General features: G+C 45.8%; 1 protein-coding gene across 1 annotated transcript in view; it reads right to left on the bottom strand.

The window, feature by feature from the left end:
- GPR20 (G protein-coupled receptor 20) overlaps window positions 1-18,685 on the bottom strand; it is a 33,863-nt gene extending 15,178 nt beyond the window's left edge. The window contains exon 1 of the mRNA XM_043977430.1: window positions 18,596-18,685. The gene's annotated coding sequence lies outside the window, so the exon portion shown is untranslated. The remainder of the gene's footprint in view (window positions 1-18,595) is intronic.
- Window positions 18,686-18,904: the final 219 nt, after the last annotated feature.

Genomic DNA, 18,904 nt, shown 5'->3' with positions numbered 1-18,904 from the left:
GGTAGGCAAAGAAATATTATTATTGCCATTTTACAGATGAAGAAATAGAGGCCAAGATAGATAAACCGACTTTCTCAGGACCACATGACTATAATTGGCACCATCCGGACTCAAAACTATATCTCCTGACAGAGCAGCATGTAGCAGGATGATCACTGCAAACACACACATACCCCTTTTGTTTTCTGGGTACTTCATGCAAGCCTTGGATTACTTTAGCTTCTTGTTATTGCCATCTCATACTGTATTCACTCATATGGACTTCAGAATCCAAGATGAGTTAAGTTTACATTTCGTAAGTGCTATGTAAATGTCCGGTAGGAAGATTTCATCCAATATTAATTCATAATAATGAGAGGAATTAAACCAACAGTTATTAAGTACTTCCACTATGCCAGGCACTGTGCTAAGCACTTAACAAATATTCTGTCATTTGCTCCTCACAAAAACTGTGGGGGGTAGGTGCTATTATTCCCCATTCTACAGTTGAGGAAATAGAGGCAAAGTTTAAGTGACTTGCCCTACCAAGTATCTGAGGCTGGATTTGAACTCAGGTCTTCCTGCCTTGAGGCATAGGGCTCTATCCATTGTACCACCTAGCTGCTGGGAGATGATGGGAACTAGTTTGTTGAAATATTGTATGCTTTAGGAAGTCTTTCCTGGTCCTCTAAATCAGCAATAATAACGATAATTGGGGCAGCTAGGTGGAGCAGTAGATAGATTAGGAGGACCTGATTTCAAATATGGCTTCTTACACTTGACACTTTTTAGCTGTGTGACCCTGGGCAAGTCACTTAACCCCGATTGCCTTGTAAAGGCAAAACCAAAAAAAGGATAATGACAACAATAACAACTATTGTTAATAACTCATATTTCTCTGGCACTTTAAGGTTTACAAAACACTTTCCTCAGAATGACTTAGTGAGGAGCAAAGTGCAAACAGCATATGATAGAGGAAGAAACTGAAGCCTAGGGAGGTTAAAGGTCCTTCCTGTAGGGCCATAAAGCCAGCATGTGCAGGAGCCAAATCACCTACCACTTTCTCTAATGCCAGGAAATTGTTTGCATTATAACTGTCCGTATGTCTCATTACCTTGCTAGACTGTAGAAGGCAGAACCATGTTTAGCTAAAGGTTGTGTCTGTTTGTGGGAGCTGGAAGGGAGACAAAATAAGAGCTTGTTGATTAAAAAAAAGAAAATGAAAGAAAAGTTACCCCCAAAATGTTGTGTCTCCCTGCAAACAGTGCAAACAGTAGGTACTTCATAAATGTGTGTTGTATTATATCAGGGGCCAGGGCCATTCTGGGTGCAAATATTTAGGGAGCGTTTAAAATCAGAATCACAAAATGTCTGAGTTGGAAGGCATCTCAGAGGTCATCTAGTGCAATTCTTGAACATCTTGCTATGTGTGTACATGTATGTGCGTGTGTATGTGCATACGTGTGTGCACACGTGCGTGTATGTGTGCATATATAGGGAACTGAAGTGTATCCTTCTGCCTTGGAGGTAAAATAATTTTCTCCTCATATCATGAAGGAAATAAATGGGACAGAGAGATCAGAATGACCCAGAGGAATGGTAGTGTTGTCGTTCAGTCCTTTCAGTCTGTCTGAATCTTCAATGACCGCATTTGGGGTTTTCTTGGCAAAGATGCTGGACTGATTTGCCTTTTCCCTCTCCAGCTCATTTGACAGATGAAGAAACTAAGGCAAACAGGGTTAAGTGGCTTGCTCAGGGCCACACAGCTAGTAAGTGTCTGAGGCCAGATTTGAACTCACCAAGAGGAGTTTTCCTGACTCTAGACTCCTCATTCTATCTACTGTGTCACCCAGTTGCCTTACAATGTGAGTCTAGGGAAGCTGAAAGTGCTGGGGTCTCCTAGTGTGGGACCAGGCAGTTTCCTTTTATCTGTACTGGTAATCTTCCCTTGGTATATTATTTCTGAATTTGCAAGTTCTCTTATCTTTTATGAATATTCCCTAGAAAATGTGTGCTTAGGGTCTGGAGTGGGCTAATCTAAGTCATTCCCTCACTTTGAGCCTCAGTTTCATCATCTGTAAAATAGGGGTGAGGGGACTGGATGATCCATAATGGTCCTTCAGTTCTAAATGCTATGATCCCCAGGATAGCTAGGTGGCACAGTGGATAAAGCACAGGCCCTGGATTCAGGAGGACCTGAGTTCAAATTCAGCCTCAGACACTTGACACTAGCTGTGTGACCCTGGGCAAGTCACTTAACCCTCATTGCCCTGGAAAAAAAAGAAAGAAATGCTATGATCCTAAGTAATCAGTCTGGGGGCAATTAGACATATGCCCTGCAGTCAAAACTCCATGATGGGCACCCGAGAGGCCAGAGAAAATGGAGGGGTCACCATTCATGCCCTCGGGGACAAAGCTACACTTAAGGGCTTGTGGTTTTAGAGTTTCCTCTCTGGAATTTTTTCTTGCCTCCCCCTTTAATCTCTCTGTGCCTGAAATCCCACCATTAGAACCACGGATGTTTAAAACTTTAGCACCGGAGTGGATTTTAGAGGTCAGCTAATCCAAAACTGTCCTTATTTTGCAGATGAGAAACAGTTCCAGGAGAGAGAAAGTGATTTGCCCGAGGTTCATGGTAACAGGTGAACAGTGCATCCTAGACCAAGAATTTAGGTCACCTGCCTTCCAGCACAGGTCTACTATTCCATGGTTTAGGTGTGTATGTATGGGGTGGGGTATGGAAAGTCATACCGGAATGGGGAAAGGTAATTGAGTAATAGAACTGGAATCAAGGCCAGACAGGAGCTCAGATCCCTGGCCTCCAAATCCAGAGCAGTTTTCATTACAGCCAGCTGCTTTCAGGGCCTCCTGCTCCTCTTCCTTGTCTTCCCCCTCCTCCTCTCCTCCCCCCTTCTCCTGTTCTTCCTCTTCTTCTACCTCTTCTTCCTCCTCCTCCACCATTTCTTCCTCTTCATTTAGGCCCCTGTTCCCTTTATCGCCTCTAGGCCAGTGAAGGCAGAGCCATCCCCATCCAGGGACCAACTGGGATGAGTGTCTCAGAGCATTCCATGCTGATGTAGAGACAGCTAGCTGAGGAGAAGAGGGCAGCACCCCTAGAGCACCCTAAAACCCCAAAGCTCATAGACACAAACAGCCCGTGCGACTCCCTACTACTATGAAAACAAGGCTAGTTCTGCCCTACTTCCTTATAAAAATACTTCTTCTAGGGATCTACCAGAACCTTCATACTCCCTAGGGAGTCTTTCATATCCCCTGGGAATTCTTCAGGCCTCTGAGGTCCCCTAAGGATACCTCAGGCCCCTTATATCCCATGGAGATTTTCCAGGGCCCTTATATCCCCTAGGAATGTGTTAGACCATTATATTCCTTCGGGAAGCTTCAGGCCCCTTATGCCCCCATAGAGATGCCCCAGGCCCCTTCCATCCTCTAGGGATGCCAGAGACCCCTTCCATCCCCTAAAGATTCCTCAGGCCCTTATATCCCCTAGTGGTGTCTCAGGCCCCTTACACCCCCATAGACATGCCTCAGGCCCCTTATATCCCATAAAGATGCCCACTCATACACACAAGGAGGGTCGTGTGAAGAGCTCTCGATGCTACTTTTTTGGTTATATTATGAAACCACCCCTTCTCCTGGCAGTGAGAGCTCTCTGTAACCCCATTTTCCTTCCTATTTCTGCATCTCATCAGCTGCCCTGCCAGCAACTCCAGAAGGACAAAGATAGAATCTCAGTGGTATTTCACTGTGACGCATCTTCCCATGTGCCCTTTCCCTCCCCTATTTCGGCTTCAGCAAACACTCAGCTCTCATCCTGACTCTTAATCTGCTTCTATAGCCCCAGAATACTGGGCTGTTCTCCGGCACACTTATTAACCTCTCTGAGCCACTGTTTCCAAAGGGGAGACCATATTCTTGACCTGTAGCATCATTGATCACCCTGGTGAGATCCCGGGGAGCAAGAGACATTGAGTAAAAAAGTACACATCCCTTTCTGGACCCACTATTCCCCTGGGACAGTATCCAGGCTAACAGGACAGGCTAGAACTGAGGAGAGAGAGAGAGAGAGAGAGAGAGAGAGAGAGAGAGAGAGAGAGAGAGAGAGAGACAGAGACAGAGAGAGACAGAGAGACAGAGAGACTGAGAGAGACAGAGACAGAGAGGCATACATGTTCATATGTGCCCATGTCTCTCAGACCAGGGTTCAGGGCTCAGTTTCCCAGACTATTTGCATAGTACTACGATAGAGAAATAACCATAATAGCAAAATGTGAAGAGACACGGACCCCACCAGAAATCCATCACCCAATGTTTATGCAAAGTTCAGTGGAGAGGTACTGTATGTGGAGTCATATCTTGCCTCAAATGCAGCTGTGAGTAACTTGATTAACAATCATCTGCCTCAGTGTCCTCATCTGTGAAAGGAGGTGAAGAAAAACACCTACCTCTCAGGGATGTTTTGAGGATCAAATGAGACAATGCATATAAAGGGAAAACCCAGAGTGTCCAAGAAAATATCCAGAAGGAGAAGATGATCAACAGAGCCATAGGCTATGGAAGTCAAAGGATGAGGGCTGAAATAAGACAATTCAATATGGCAGTTGGGGCAGCTAGGTGGCACAGTGGATAGAGCACCGACCCTGGAGTCAGGAGTACTTGAGTTCAAATCCAGCCTCAGACACTTAACACTTACTAGCTGTGTGACCCTGGGCAAGTCACTTAACCCCAAATGCCTCACTGAAAAAAAAAAAAAGAAAAGAAAAAAAAATATAGCAGTCAAGAAATTGCTGTACCTTTGGTGGGAGCAGTTTCAGTGGGATGATCAGACTGGCAGTCAGATTGCAGAAGGTTTAGAAGATATTGAGAGGAGAGAATATGGAGGAGATGCCAAGAGAAGATAGCTTTTCCAAGGAGTAAAGCAAACAAAGGTGGTGGGGGAAAGGTGTATGTGTGTGGGGGAGATGAAGGATGATAGCTAGTGGGCATGCTAGGATGCCATGTGGGTTTTTGTTTTGTTTTGAGAGAGGAGGCTTAGGCTTGTTTGCAGGCAGCAGGGAAGATAGGGAAAGAGTAGGGATGATGGGGGTGTAAATTTCCTGTTTTGGGGGTGGTAATTGGGGTTCAGTGACTTACCGAGGGTTACACAACTAGTATCTGAGGTTTTTTGTTTTTTTTGGGTTTTTTTTGCAGGGCAATGAGGGTTAAGTGACTTGCCCAGGGTCATACAGCTAGTAAGTGTCAAGTGTCTGAGGCCGGATTTGAACTCAGGTACGCCTGAATCCAGGGCCAGTGCTTTATCCACTGCGCCATCTAGCTGCCCCATAGCATTTGTTTTTAAAACTGTGAGGTCCAAATTCCTCTTCCCATTGGGAAGGCAAGCAAATTGATATAGGTTATATATATGTTGTCATGTAAAACATTTCCACATTAGTCATGTTGTGGAAGAAAACATAGACAAAAAACCTCAAGAAAAATAAAGAAAGTAAAAAAAAATATGCTTCGATCTGTATTCAGACACCATCAGTTCTTTCTCTGGGGATGGATAGCATTTTTCATAATAAATCCTTCAGAGTTGTCTTGGATCATTGTATTGCTGAGAATAGCTAAGTCATTCACAGCTGATCGAAGGGTGACTTTCTGATGGAGAAAATGGAAGGGAATGGATTCAAGATTACTTGGAGCAGGATTGGCCTTGGCAAGAAGGGCCACTTCTTCATCAGAGAGAGAGAAAGTGGATGACATAATGGAGGCATCAGTTAGACAGGAGATGAGGAGGAGGGACAAGAGGGAGCTCTCAGAGAATGAGTTCTATTGTTCGTTTTGGTGAAACTGAGGGAGTGAAGGCAGCTAGGTGGTACAGTGGGTAGAGCACTGAGCCTGGGATGAGGAAGACTCATCTTTCGGAGTTCAAATCTGGCCTCAGACACTTACTAGCTGTGCGACCCTGGGCAAGTCACTTAATCCTGTTCGCCTCAGTTTCCTTATCTGTAAAATGAGCTGTACAAGGAAACGGCAAACCACTCCAGTATCTTTGTCAAGAAAACCCCAAGTGGGGTCACGAGGAGTCGTGGCATAACTGCAAAATGATTGAGCAAGAACAAGAGAGTGAAGAATGAGAAGAGATTGATAACAATCACTCTGTGCCAGTGGGAAAGGAAAGGGATTAGAAAGCATAAATGTGTAGCAGTCCCAGCAAGCGTGGTTTTGTGGGTTCTTTCAGCACATGAGTAGGAACAAGGGAGGCAGATGGTCAGAGTAATACAGGGTTGGCATTAGGCAGGAGGACTGGGGTATGATAAGGGGGCAAGTGATTGAAAAATAAAGGCTACTGTAGATATGAACAGGTTTAGCAAGAGGCTGAGAATGGGAAGAGAAGAGAAGCAGAGCAGGGGTGATGGCTGGGGAAAATACTGAGGGACTGAGGTTATTAGAGGTACTGGAGAGGACAAAGAGTAGTAGAAGTGAAGGTTGAGGGAGAGATGGGAAGATCAAAGATTACAATCTGAAAAAGAAAAAGAATTTGGGGGCTCTTAAGCATGGAAGAGTTCCACTTATGGGTGACAGCAAGATTAAAGGTAGGACCACTCCTGTATATAACTTAAGTGGAATGGAAGTAGGTTATAAGAGGTGAAGAATTAAAGATCTAGAAGTTAGATATTTGAGTGAACATCAACATCCATGTTGAAGTACTCTAAGGTGAAGAGGGAGACTGTGAGCTAGGCATTGAACTCATTGAAAAATGAGGGAGAACATGCTGGGATCAGTAGATAACAGCTATCAGGAAGTGGATTGGGTGACAGATTTTGATTGCATGAATCTCAAAGGGTGAGAGAGAGGCTTCTGAGTAATCGTAGTAGAGGGAGAGTTTAGGAGTAGCCATGGGAAAGGAGGAAGATGATGATTCTCTCACTATAACCAGTGAGTCAGAGGGCATAAGTGAAAGTGCTAGACAGGGAGGCCAGTGTCATCTGGAGGGAGCCCAGACACAGTGAGTACCGGAATACAAGAAGAAGAAGAGAGGAAGTGTTGTAAATTGAAGGAAAGTTTGTGGGAGCTGACGTTCCAGGAAGTTCTGGAGTGGGACATTGGGAGGGGACACGTAGTATCTGAGGTGTTTGGGATTAAGAGGGCAGACGGTGAGTTAGGGCAAGGGGCTGTTTTTCAGCAGTGGGGATTTCAATGTGGACTGAAATACCAAATGCTAAATCAGGCATCTTCTGGTTATCACAGAATAGAACAGGACTGGAAAAAGCCCAGGGCAGCAAGGCTGGCCTGGCTCCAAGTCTCCACTGGCTTTTGCCCACTTTCCTCAAGAGCAGAGCTGGCCACCTCCAGGGCCAGGGAGGGATCATCGACAAAAGGCCTGCCTGATCCCAAATAACCTCCTCATCTGCCTCACTGTGGGGCTAAAATCCCACCACTAGATTCCATTATCCATCCATCCGTCCATCCGTCTATCTGTCCATCCGTCCATCCATTAATTTATTAATTTATTCATCCCTTCATCCATCCATCCATTCATTCATCCAATGACTTGCTTTGGATGAAGCCACGCTGCCTCTGTAATCATTGTTTCCTTTGCCCATTATCTCTCTAATATTTCAAAACTAAACCCATTTCCTTTTTTGACAGGGTTAATAAGCTTATAATAGATCAAAGGAATGCATTGGGCAACAGTTTATCTAGAATCTGGCAAGGGATTTATTAAAGTAGCTCACATTAATCTCTTAGAAAAGATGGTGGAGGCCAGATTACAATTAGATGGACTAGTTAAATAGCAGGACTCAAAAAGTGGACATTAATGGTCTGGGAAGGGGCTTCCAAGCACTCTGGGGATCTGTGCTTGGTCCTGCTCTGGTTTTAAAACTTTTATCAGTAACTTGGATAAAGGAGTAAGTGACATCACCATCAAATTTTCAGATGACAAGAAGCTGGGAAAGCATCGCCAACACATTGGATGGCAGAGTTAGGACTCAGAAGGATCCTGAGATCAAATGAGATAATATTTGTAAAGTGCTTGGCCCAGTGCCCGGCACATAGTAGGTGTTTAATGAATGCTTATTTCACCTATACTATCCATCTATCCATCTTAACAGGTCAGAACACTGGGTGGAATCAAATAAGATAAAAATCAATAGAGATGAATGGGGATGAACTTGGATTCAAAAGACTGACTTTGCAAGTACCAGATGGGGTACTTGTCCATGCCTGAATAGTTTTTCTCTTTTTCTTTCCTTCCTTCCTTCCTTCCTTCCTTCCTTCCTTCCTTCCTTCCTTCCTTCCTTCCTTCCTTCCTTCCTTCCTTTCTTTCTTTCTTTCTTTCTTTCTTTCTTTCTTTCTTTCGGGGCAATGAGGGTTAAGTGACTTGCCCAGGGTCACACAGTTAGTAAGTGTCAAGTGTCTGAGACCGGATTTGAACTCAGGTCCTCCTGAATCCAGGGCTGGTGCTTTATCCACTACACCACCTAGCTGCCCCTTGGACAGAAGTTTTTTTGAAAAAGATCTGTGGGGTTTTAGTAGACTGCAAGTTCAACAGGGACAGCAGTGTGATATGGCAACCATAAAAACGAGTTCAGTTTTCTGTTGTCTTTATGACCACATTGTTTTTTGGTTTTTTTGTGGTTTTTTTTTAGCAAAGATCCTGGAGTGGTTTGCCATTGCTTTCTACAGCTCATTTGACAAAGGAGGAAAATGAGGCAAAAAAATTTAAGTCACTTGCCCAGGGTCACACAGCTAGGAAGTGTCTGAGGCCAGATTTGAACTCAGGAAGATGAGTCTTTCTGACTTTAGACTGGGCACTCTATCTATTGTACCACCTAGCTGAGATTTGCCATAGGAAAAGCAAATTACACAGCTTTTGCAACAGTCCAGGCAAAAAGTGATGAGGAGTGGAGAGAAGGGGACAGATGTAAGAGATGTTGCAGAGGAAGGAATGGCAAGATCCTGTAAGTTAATGTAGACCTATGAGGTGTATGGGGGGAGTGTCAAGATTGGAGAATGATTCCAAGACTGTGAACCTGGGTGACTGGACAGAAAGAGGAACAATCAAAGGCATAATGACCTCCAGGGATGAAGCACCCACCACCTCCCAACGCAGACTTTTGGATACCTCTCATTATTAGAAGTTAGCTTTATATTGAGCTGATATTGGCCTCTTTGCAAACTCCCCATGTTGTACTCTCTGGTGCTAAGATGACCAATGATTCCTTTGTCCTCCCTCAACACTGTCGGAAAGTCCATGCCTGGAGGCAGAATCCTGGACCCAATGGCCATCCGAGATCACATTGAGAGGGAAGCCTTTTGATTCCCGTTAACTTAGCTCCTTAATTAATCCTGGCCTTTTCCCTTTCCCAGGAAGCTCCCTGTCTCTCTGCAGAAAGGGTCATGGTCACCTCTAAGAAGAACTCCAATAACTTCACTGAGAAGTAGTGGCAGCAACAAAATACACAAACACCAGAGGCACGGAGGGACCAGAGTTCATCAGGAAAGACTTCCTGGAGGAGGCAATTCCCAGGAGAATTTCAAGGGAAGGAGGAGGGACACTGCATGGCAAAGAGGAAATCAGGGTATCAAAGAATAAGAACTTTGGAACTGGAACAGGGCTTAGAGATCACCTCGTCTAACTTTCTCCCATATTTCCTTTCCTTTTCTCATTTTACAAATGGGGAAACAGAGGCCCAGAGAGGAGAAGTGATAAGTCCAAAATCACATGGTGATTTAACATCAAAAATACTTTAAAAACCCCTCTTCTCCTACACTTATCTAGGCTGCCCAATGTCTATTTTAGCCAGACTACCCTTCTACCCTCTCATCTTTTCTTTAGCCTCTTCTATCTGTTTGTTTGTTTGTTTGTTTTTTTGCAAGGCAATGAGTGTTAAGTGACTAGCCCAGGGTCACACACCTAGTAAGTGTCAAGTGTCTGAGGCTGGATTTGAACTCAGGTCCTCCTGAATCCAGGGCTGGTGCTTTATCCACTGCACCACCTAGCTGCCCCCTCTTATATCTTACAAAGAGATTTCCATCATATCCTTGAGCCAAATATTACTATGTCTATTCTCTAGAGGTTTAGGAAACTGAAGTAGTCAGCCTGTGAGTCAACTAGCATTTATTAAGTACCTACTACGTGTCAGCAGGTACTGTGCTAAGTGCTAGAGATATAAAGAAAGGTGAAACTGGCAGTGTAATATTCAAAGGGGCTAGCCCTGCCATTAGGAAGACCTGTGTTTTAATCCTGCCATTAGCACATACTGTCTGTGTGACGCTGGGCCATACTTCCCCCCAAACCCATAATATCCTGCCCCTTTCCCACTTTTCTAGTCTTCTCACATCTTCCTCCCTTCCACTTTCTCTGTGAACCTGGTCACACTGGCTTCCCCGCCTCCTCAAACAAGACACTCCATCTGCAGATTTTAAGCATTTTCACTTGTTGTCCTCCAAATGTCCAGAAGGTTCTTCCTCATCGCCACCTTCACGCTTTCTTGGTTACCCTTGAGGGTCGGCTGAAGTCTCACCTTCTCTAAGAAGCCTTTCTCTGTGCTTAATCTGGTGAGTATCTCCAATTTATCCTGTACTCTACATTGTCCCTACGTGGTCATTTGCTTGTTGTCTCCCATTAGGAGGACAAGGAATGGTTTGTTGGGTTTTTTGTTTTGGGGGGTTTTTTTGCTTTCTTTGTATACCCAGAATTGCCGACAGTGCCCAAAACATCACAGGTGTTTAATAAATGCCTGATGACTAACAGATCGGCAAGTCCACAATCTTCATCAGTGGAATGAATTTCTATAATAGGAGTTCCCTACACTCATGGCATCATGGGTCCTCAACAAAGAGAGAAAAAAAATAAAAGGAAAGAGGCACAGAAAAGTGACTTGTAAAATTAAGGGGTTGGCTTAGGTTATCTGTAAGACACAAAGCCTAGGGTTTTACATTTTCTTTTTCTCTCTAAAAACCTCAGAGGTCTCTTTCAGTCTTGTCGGACTTTCTAAGGACGAAGAGCACCCCAGGACTTCTGTTTGCCCATATGCGTTGTTGGGTCCTGAGAGAAGTGGTAGAGATTAGCTTGGAGTAGCAGAATGAGCCCATGAAGCTAATTGTTATGATGTCAGGTGTGCAACTGATTTAGGCAATCTTGAGGGAGCCCATTTATCAGTCTTAGTCTCAGTTTCCTCCTTTGTAAAATAAGGATAATAATACCTCTCCTCCCAGATGCACTGGGTTGTGGTGAGAATTCATCTGTTCAGTGTCTCTGAGAACCTAATGACTCCAGCACCAAGCATTCAAAACTATAGGTTCTCCTCCTACCTCTTCTTGGTCTCCTTACTATTTCATCTCACTCCTCCTGGCCCTAACTGTGCGCATCCCCCCAAGACTGTTCTAGGCTCACTTCTTCATTTGTGCTCTGTCACTTGGTAATTTCTTCCAGAATCATAAAATCTCAGCACTGGACGGGACCTCAGAAACCATCTTATTATTATTGCTGTTTGAGTTAATATTTATAGAGTGCATTAAGGTTTGCAAAGCACTTTACGTGTGTTATATTTAATCTTATCCTCACAATAATCCCAGGAAGTAGTATCCCGATTTTACAGATGAGGAAACCGAGGCAGACAGAGGTTAAGTGACTTGCCCAAGGTCATGCAGCTAGTGAGTGGCAGGGGATGGATTTGAACTCAAGTTTTCCTTAGTCCAGGTCCAACGCTCTCTCCACTGAGCCTCTAATCCAACCTCGACACATCATACCGGGGCTGGTCATTCAGCCAAAGCTGCTCCCATGGCTTCAAAGATCACTTCTATGAAGAGGACTACCAAATGTTGGACCTCACATAGCTCTCTGATCTGTACCTTTCTGATGTCCTCCTCATGCAATATTATGTATAAAAGTTAGGTCATATTCCCCAACACACTCCCAACCCCCACTATACTATAAGCTCTTAGAAGACTAGGGCTGTGACCTGTTTCAATTCTGAATGCCCACCTAGGACCCAGAAAGCACTTGATCAGTTTTTTTGAATGATGAAAGAGCTGTCCCCAGCCCTGGCTGTTAGCCGCACATCTCTAACTGCATGATCACATCTCCTGGTGGTTGTTCCACCAGCATCCCAAACCCAACATTTCCACATCCCGACATTATCATCTCCCAAACCTGCCCCTCATCCCAATTTTCCTCTTTATGTTGACAACAGCACCATTTGAAAACAATCTTTAGCTGGCCAAATCCTCCTTGGATAGACTCCTGAAAAACTTCTCTCTGTCTCTCTCCCTTTGACTTCCTCTCTTTCCCTTTTCCCCATCTTTCCGTCTTTTCCCCTCCTGTCTCTCTGTCTCTGTCTCTTTCTCCTCCCTCTATCTCTTTCTCCCTATCTCCTCTATCACTCCCCCTCTCCCTGCTCTCTTCTACCTCTCCCTCTCTCTCCTTCTCTCTCTGTCCTGGTCTCCATTTCTCCCCTCCCTCCCTCTCTTTTCCACTCTCTTTCTTCCTCTCTCCTCTCCTGCTTTCCCCCTCTCCCTTCCCTCCCTCTCCCTCCCTTTTTTCCCCTCTTTCCCTCTCCCCCATCTCCCTCTTCTCTTAGTCTCCCTCCCTCCATCTCTTCTACCTCTTTCCCTCATTCTCTCTTTCCTCTCTCCCTTCCTCCTCTTTCCCTTCTCTCCCTCTCTCCTTCTTTCTCTGTCCTGATCTCCCTTTCTCCCCTCCTTCCCTCTCTCCCTTTCTATTTCTTCCTCTCTTCTCTCTCCCTTTCCTCCTTGTTCTTTCTTCTTCTCTCCTCTCCCCTCTCACTTCCCTCATCCCTCCCTTTCTGCCCCTCTCCCTTCCCCCACTCTCCCTCTCCCCCATCTCCCTCTTCTCTCTCCCTCCCTCCATCTCTCTTCCCTCTTTCCCTCATTCTCTCTTTCCTCTCCCTCTCTCTCCCTCTCTCTCCTTCTCTCTCTGTCTTGATCTCCCTTTCTCCCCTCCTCTCTCCCTCACTTCTTCCTCTCTCCTCTCCCCCTCTCCCTTCCCTCCTTCTCCTTCCATTTCTCTCTTCTCTCCCTTTCCCCCTCTCCCTCTTCTCTCTGTCTCCCTCCCTCCATCTCTCCTCTTTCCCTCATTCTCTCTTTCCTCTCTCCCTCCCTCCTCTCTCTCCCTCCCTCTCTCTCCTCTCTGTCCTGATCTCCCTTTCTCCCCTCCTCTCCCTCTCTGCTTCACTCTTTCTTTCTCTCTCCTCTCTCCTTCTCCCCTTTCTATTTCTTCCTTTCTCCTTCCCCTTCCTTCCTTCTCTCTGTCTTTCTCCCCTATCCCTTTTCCCCCTCTCCCCTTCTCCCCCATCTTCCCCTTCTCTCTGTTTCTTTCCCTCCATTTCCCTCATTTCCTCATTCTTTTTCCCTTTCTCCTCTTGCCCTTCCTTCTCTCTCTCTCTCGCTCTTTCTCTTTCCCCCTCTCCCTCCTCCCTTCTCTCTCTGTCTTACTCATACAAATACACCACAGTTGCCAAGTCATATTGATTCCATTTCTGTAATATTTTCTATTTCCCCATCACCCCCTCTATTGCCATAGTTCAGGCCTCACTGTTTCTAGCCTCAATGGCTGTAATGGCTTCTGTTTATACTTCTAGGTGGGCTACTTTCTTCCCCATTTGTATATAAGTTTGTGAGTAGGGATTGTTACATCTTTTTCTTTGTATCCCCAATACCTAGCACAATGTCTTGCACACAGTGGGCACTTAATAAATGCTTGTTGATTGATTCTTTTTTTTTTTTTTTTTTTTGCGGGGCAATGAGGGTTAAGTGACTTGTCCAGGGTCGCTTATTGATCGATTCTTGACTTTTCTCCTTGACTCTCCCCTGATTCAGACCATGCACTAGTATTCAGTGGCTGCTGCCACCTCTATCTTATGTCTATGCCCCATGAACATAAGATCTAGCAGTTTCTTCTGTCTCATATTTATTTGTTCATGATCTTTGGTGAAGAAGTATTGGCTTTGTGAGCTTCAAGGGGAAGGGGATCCATGGCAGAGACTGCTGTAGCCATCACAGCCAAGCCAGGTGAGGAGCCAGCAAGATTCCAAAGTAGAACTTGCATGACCCAACCCATTAGTGAGCAAAAAAAGGGGCCAGTCACCAGATGCTACAAGCAAGGGGGCAGCTCCCCCATTGGCTAAGCTAGCCACCTCTTTATATCTGAGGCCATTCTCCCCTGGAACCAAGGTAGTGGAGGCTAGGTTTCCAGTTTCCTAGTCTCTATGCTTCTGTTCTTGCTATATCTTTTCAGTAAATATCTCTTTGTAAAAACTAATTGATGTTCATTGCTTATTGATGACATTGAGGCTAAATCAACTGACACCATGAGATACTCATTGGCAATGACAAATGATATTGAGGCACTAATTGCTTGTTGAGAGGAACACATTGGATGGGAGCTTAATCACAGAACATTAGAAAAATGCCCCAACCCCTCAGGGGTACCCCAGAACCTGAGAGGGGAGGTAGCCACACTCTGCACCTCACTTGCTAGTTCGATTTGGGAGAGAGGCCCTAGAGCCAATAAGGCTGATACTTTTGTATCACCAGTGGATGGCACAGGGCCTGGCACGAGGTAGGTCCTTTGTAAATAATTGACTAAAACTGAACAGAACAAGAGACGTTAGAGACCATGTAGTCCCAGAAAGTTAGAATTGGAAGGATTTGAGGAGTCATGAGTCCAATGTAGACCTGAAGTCATATTGTAAAGCCATGATGGGAAACTCACTAATAAAAATGGCTAACATTTACAACATGTGTACAACACGTCAGGCACTGTGCTAAGGGCTTTAAAACAATGAGGAAACTAAGGGAAACAGAGGTTAAATGACTTGCCCAGATTCACAAAGTCTGTAAGTGTCTGAGGTTGGATGTGAACTTGGGTCTTCCTGATGCTGAATCCAATGCTCTATCTATCTGCACTACCTATTTCATAGGGCTGTTGAGAGAAGAGTGGTTTGTCAACTTTAAAGCATCAGAGAAATGGGAATTAGGATCATGATTGCCCTTTGACGAGGGTGGGGGGGGTCATCTGGTTCACCCTTCTGTCTCTATGTCAGAGTAAAACTCCAGGGGATTTGGACATTAAAAGGGGTTGGAAATGCCTGGAGAATCTCAGTTCACTGGGGCTCCTTCCGTTCCCAGTTTTATCCCCAGCGAGACTGCAGCTGGTCTTTGTCAACAGGACCTCCTCCTCCAAGTCCATTCCCCAAACTTGCCTGAGGCCCGTGCCTTGGACGGATGCCACCTCCCCACCCTTTCTCTGGCTGAAGACCAAATCTGCTCTCAGCCCCTCATGGCTGGATACCACCCCGTCTCATCTCTTTCCCTTCTATCAATGCCCAGGGGCCCCTCGGGAAGGGTGCATGTCCCTGGTCTCCAACCCCCACCAGACTGGGATCTCTCTTTCCCTTGCATTCTCACAGGGCCAACCAGGGACTGTGTTCCTGGCAATCGGCCCTGGACAATTGAGGCTGCTCCTGCTGTTATCCAAGGAGCAGGTCAAAGGGAGCCTGTGCCAATCCGGGGTTGCTCTGGATGGATCCAGTGACTTTCTATGCACTCAAGCCACTCCCCCTCTGAGCCTCAACTTCCCTAGCTAGGAAATGGCAAGGAGGGCAAGATAAAGGTGGGACTCCATGGTCCAAGAAAGAGTGCAGTAGAATGAAAGAGAACAGTGTGATTGGAATCAGAGGGCTCTGGGTTCAAGTCTTTGCTCTACTATTTAGTATCAGGCAAGACCTCAAGCAATTCTGCTCTGCTCTCTGGACTTCCAGTTTCTTTTCTGTAAAATGAGGGGGTTGGACGAGATTATCTCTAAAATTCCTTCCAGTTTCAATGTCCTAGAATTTATGTTAGCCTCCCCCAGTGGCCAGCATATTTTGCTCTCTATCTCTCCAGGAAAAGGGCAGAGAAATCTTTTCTCAGGGACATGTGTCTTCACCATCCCTGGGAATTAAGCAAGTCCCTCAGTCCAGACCCTTGACTTCACCTAGGTGGGGAAAGGGTTAGAGCGGGGTTGGACTCCATGATCCCAGATGGAGACTGCTCTGCCCACACCTTTGGTATCCCTAACATGGTAGAGTGAGAAGACTGCTTAACTTAGGGACAAAAAACTTGAGTTTGAACGCTTTACTCTCTAAGTAACCCTAAGGCAATTCACCTCAGCTCTTGGCCTCAGTTTCCTCACCTGTAAAATGAGATGGTTGGACTGGATGACCTCTTCTGACTCTTCTAGTCTTACCATTCTATGATGTTATTGTCTAAATGTTTCCATAGCAGAAGAACCTGCTTGATATGAAGGAGGACTTTCTGAGCCATGAATCTATTTGGCTGATGGACAGTTGCCCTTTTCCATCTCCCACCAGCTTCGCTGATCCAGTGCTGCTACACCTTCCCTTTCATGGAGAAACTTAGAGAATCCAGGGAATAATCAGAAAATCATAGACTCCTGGAGTTGGAAGGGACTTCAGAATATAGAAAAGGGAATGGTCAAGAGGTAGAAGGGACTTAGGACCATATCCTACCTCTGACACATTCTACTTCTATGACCTTGGGCAAAACACTTAAAATTTTCTGGATCTCAGTTTCCTTTTCTGTAACATGAGGAGTTTGGACTAGATATCTAGAAGCTTGTCTATGATTCTATGACCCTATGTAAGAACTAAAGGAACCTTAGAACATGGAACGTTAGAGGGAAGCAAGCTTAGAGACCACCTAGTCTAACACCCTCATTTTATAGAGGAGGAAACTGAGGTTCAACTGAAATGACTTGTCCAAGTTCACAACTCTATCCTTTTATGCAAGTTCTTCTGCCCCGATAAACAATAATTCCCCTCATATAGCTTTTTACCTACATGAAAGCACTTTTCCATACTTTTTCTCATTTGAAAGGCACAACAACCCTGGGAGGAAAGGTCACGAATAATTCCCATTTTACAGAGAAAGAAACTGAGGCTCAGAGAAATTAAAGAGTTTGGCCACTAAGTCAGTGATAGGGACAGGACTAGAATCTGGGTCTCCCAAATCCCAGTTCTGGCCACTGAAAAGACCTATGTAACATCTTCTAGGGGCAGCTAGGTGGCACAGTGGATAGAGCACTGGCCCTGGAGTCAGGAGGACCTGAGTTCAAATCTGGCCTCAGACACTTAACACTTACTAGCTGTGTGACCCTGGGCAAGTCACTTAATCCCAATTGCCTCAGTTAAAAAACAAACAAACAAACAAAAAACCAAAAAAAAACATCTTCTACTTAAAATCCTGGTCTAAACTCTCCTTCCTCAACAGTCAGTCAATCAGCATTTATTAAACACCTACTGTGTGCCAGGCACTGTGTTAAGCCCTTGGATACAAAAAAGAGGCAAAAGACAATCTCTGTCTAATGAGGGAGACACAAGCAAATAAATATATACAAACAAGGTATGTGCAAAATAAATAGGAAATAATTATCAGAAGGAAGGCACTAGAATTAAGAGGGCTTGGGAAAGGTTTCCTGTAGAAGATGGGATTTTCGCTGGGACTTGGAGTCCCCTCTAACTAGTTTCCAACTTACATTTGTGGAAAGGGCCATGGTTTAGAAGTAGGGGATTTGAGTTCTAACCTTCCCCTGCTGCTGACTTGGTAGATGAGCTTTAGTCAAGTCCAGACCTCAGTTTCCCCATTTGTAGAATATAGGGGGTTGGACAGAAACGGGAAAAAGCGCTGTCTCCAGAATCAGAGCTCTGAAATGGTGTGACTTTGGGCAAGTCATTGTACCTCCATGGGTTTCAACCTCCACAGTAAATCTGTGTGTTGTTGGGGGGGGGGGGAAGGACTGGATGGCCTCTGAGGTCCCTTCCAGCTATGGATCTAAAATTCTGTCTATATATAATCTCTGAAGACCTTTTCCATCTCTAACACTGTACATTCTATGTTCTAAGCTTCCTCCAGTAACACCATTCTTAAGGTTCCCTTGTAGTCCTTGCATTGCAGGTTCACACTTCCATTGGAGAAGAATATTAAAAAAACTAGACTTAGGGTTTCCTTCTTATAGGGAACTGTGGAAAGCACTTCCTCCACCCAGTTGGGTCCCACCTTCTTTGTAATTTATGGCTTTAGAGAGTTGTCTGGGGCCATTGGGAGGTCAAGTGATTTGCCCAGGGGTCACACAGCCAGAGGGTGTCAGGGATGAGGCTGGAACCAACATCTTCCAGACTCCAAGACCAGTACTTAGGTCAGGCTAGCTCTCAAAACGAATAAAGGTTGACAGATAGTTTTTTAAGGGTGGCAAGGCACTTTCTGAACATCAGACCTTCCGAATCTCACAAACCCTGTCCCACTTGGGAATTGCTTCCAGTCTACCGCTCTCCTCTCTCGTCCTCTCTCGTCTCTAAATCCGCCCCGCCCTTATTTCAGGTTGGCTCCTCGGTTCTTACCCTCTTTACCTCTCCGGGATGGGTACAAGACCCCTCTACCCACCCTCTTCTGATAGCGGGCGGGCGTCTTGGCCCCGGCAGGAGCCCCCAGTGTCCACCCGGCCCCCTTCTCCACTGCCTCCCCATGCCAGGCGCGGCCAAACCCTGCTAGGGGGCTAACGAGATGGATGGATGGATGCTCGCTCACTCACTCCCTCTCTCGCTGGAAGAGCTGCAAGGAGAAGGCCGAGACCCCCGCGCCCGTGCGGTCCCTCTCCCCGGCCGCTGTGCTTTGGTCCTCCGCCGGCCGGCAGTGCGTCTGTCCCGTCTATCCCCGAGGCCACTCTGGGAGCCGGAGCGAAGCCGCTGCGGGACGTCAGGAGTTTGCTGAGTCTCCCGGCCCCTTTTGGGCAAAGGCGGCTCCCGCTGGGGGCGAGGAGGCGGGGCGGGGGTTTAGGGGGAGAAGGGGAGGCGCCGCAGCGGGGACTGTCTGGGGGGAGCGCTGGGGGCTGGGGGCTGGG

This window comes from Dromiciops gliroides, chromosome 1 (genome assembly GCF_019393635.1).
Source record: "Dromiciops gliroides isolate mDroGli1 chromosome 1, mDroGli1.pri, whole genome shotgun sequence".
NCBI classification, from domain to species: Eukaryota; Metazoa; Chordata; class Mammalia; order Microbiotheria; family Microbiotheriidae; genus Dromiciops; species Dromiciops gliroides.
The sequence above is the reverse complement of the archived record's forward strand: the minus strand, read 5'-3'. Positions and strand labels throughout refer to the sequence as shown.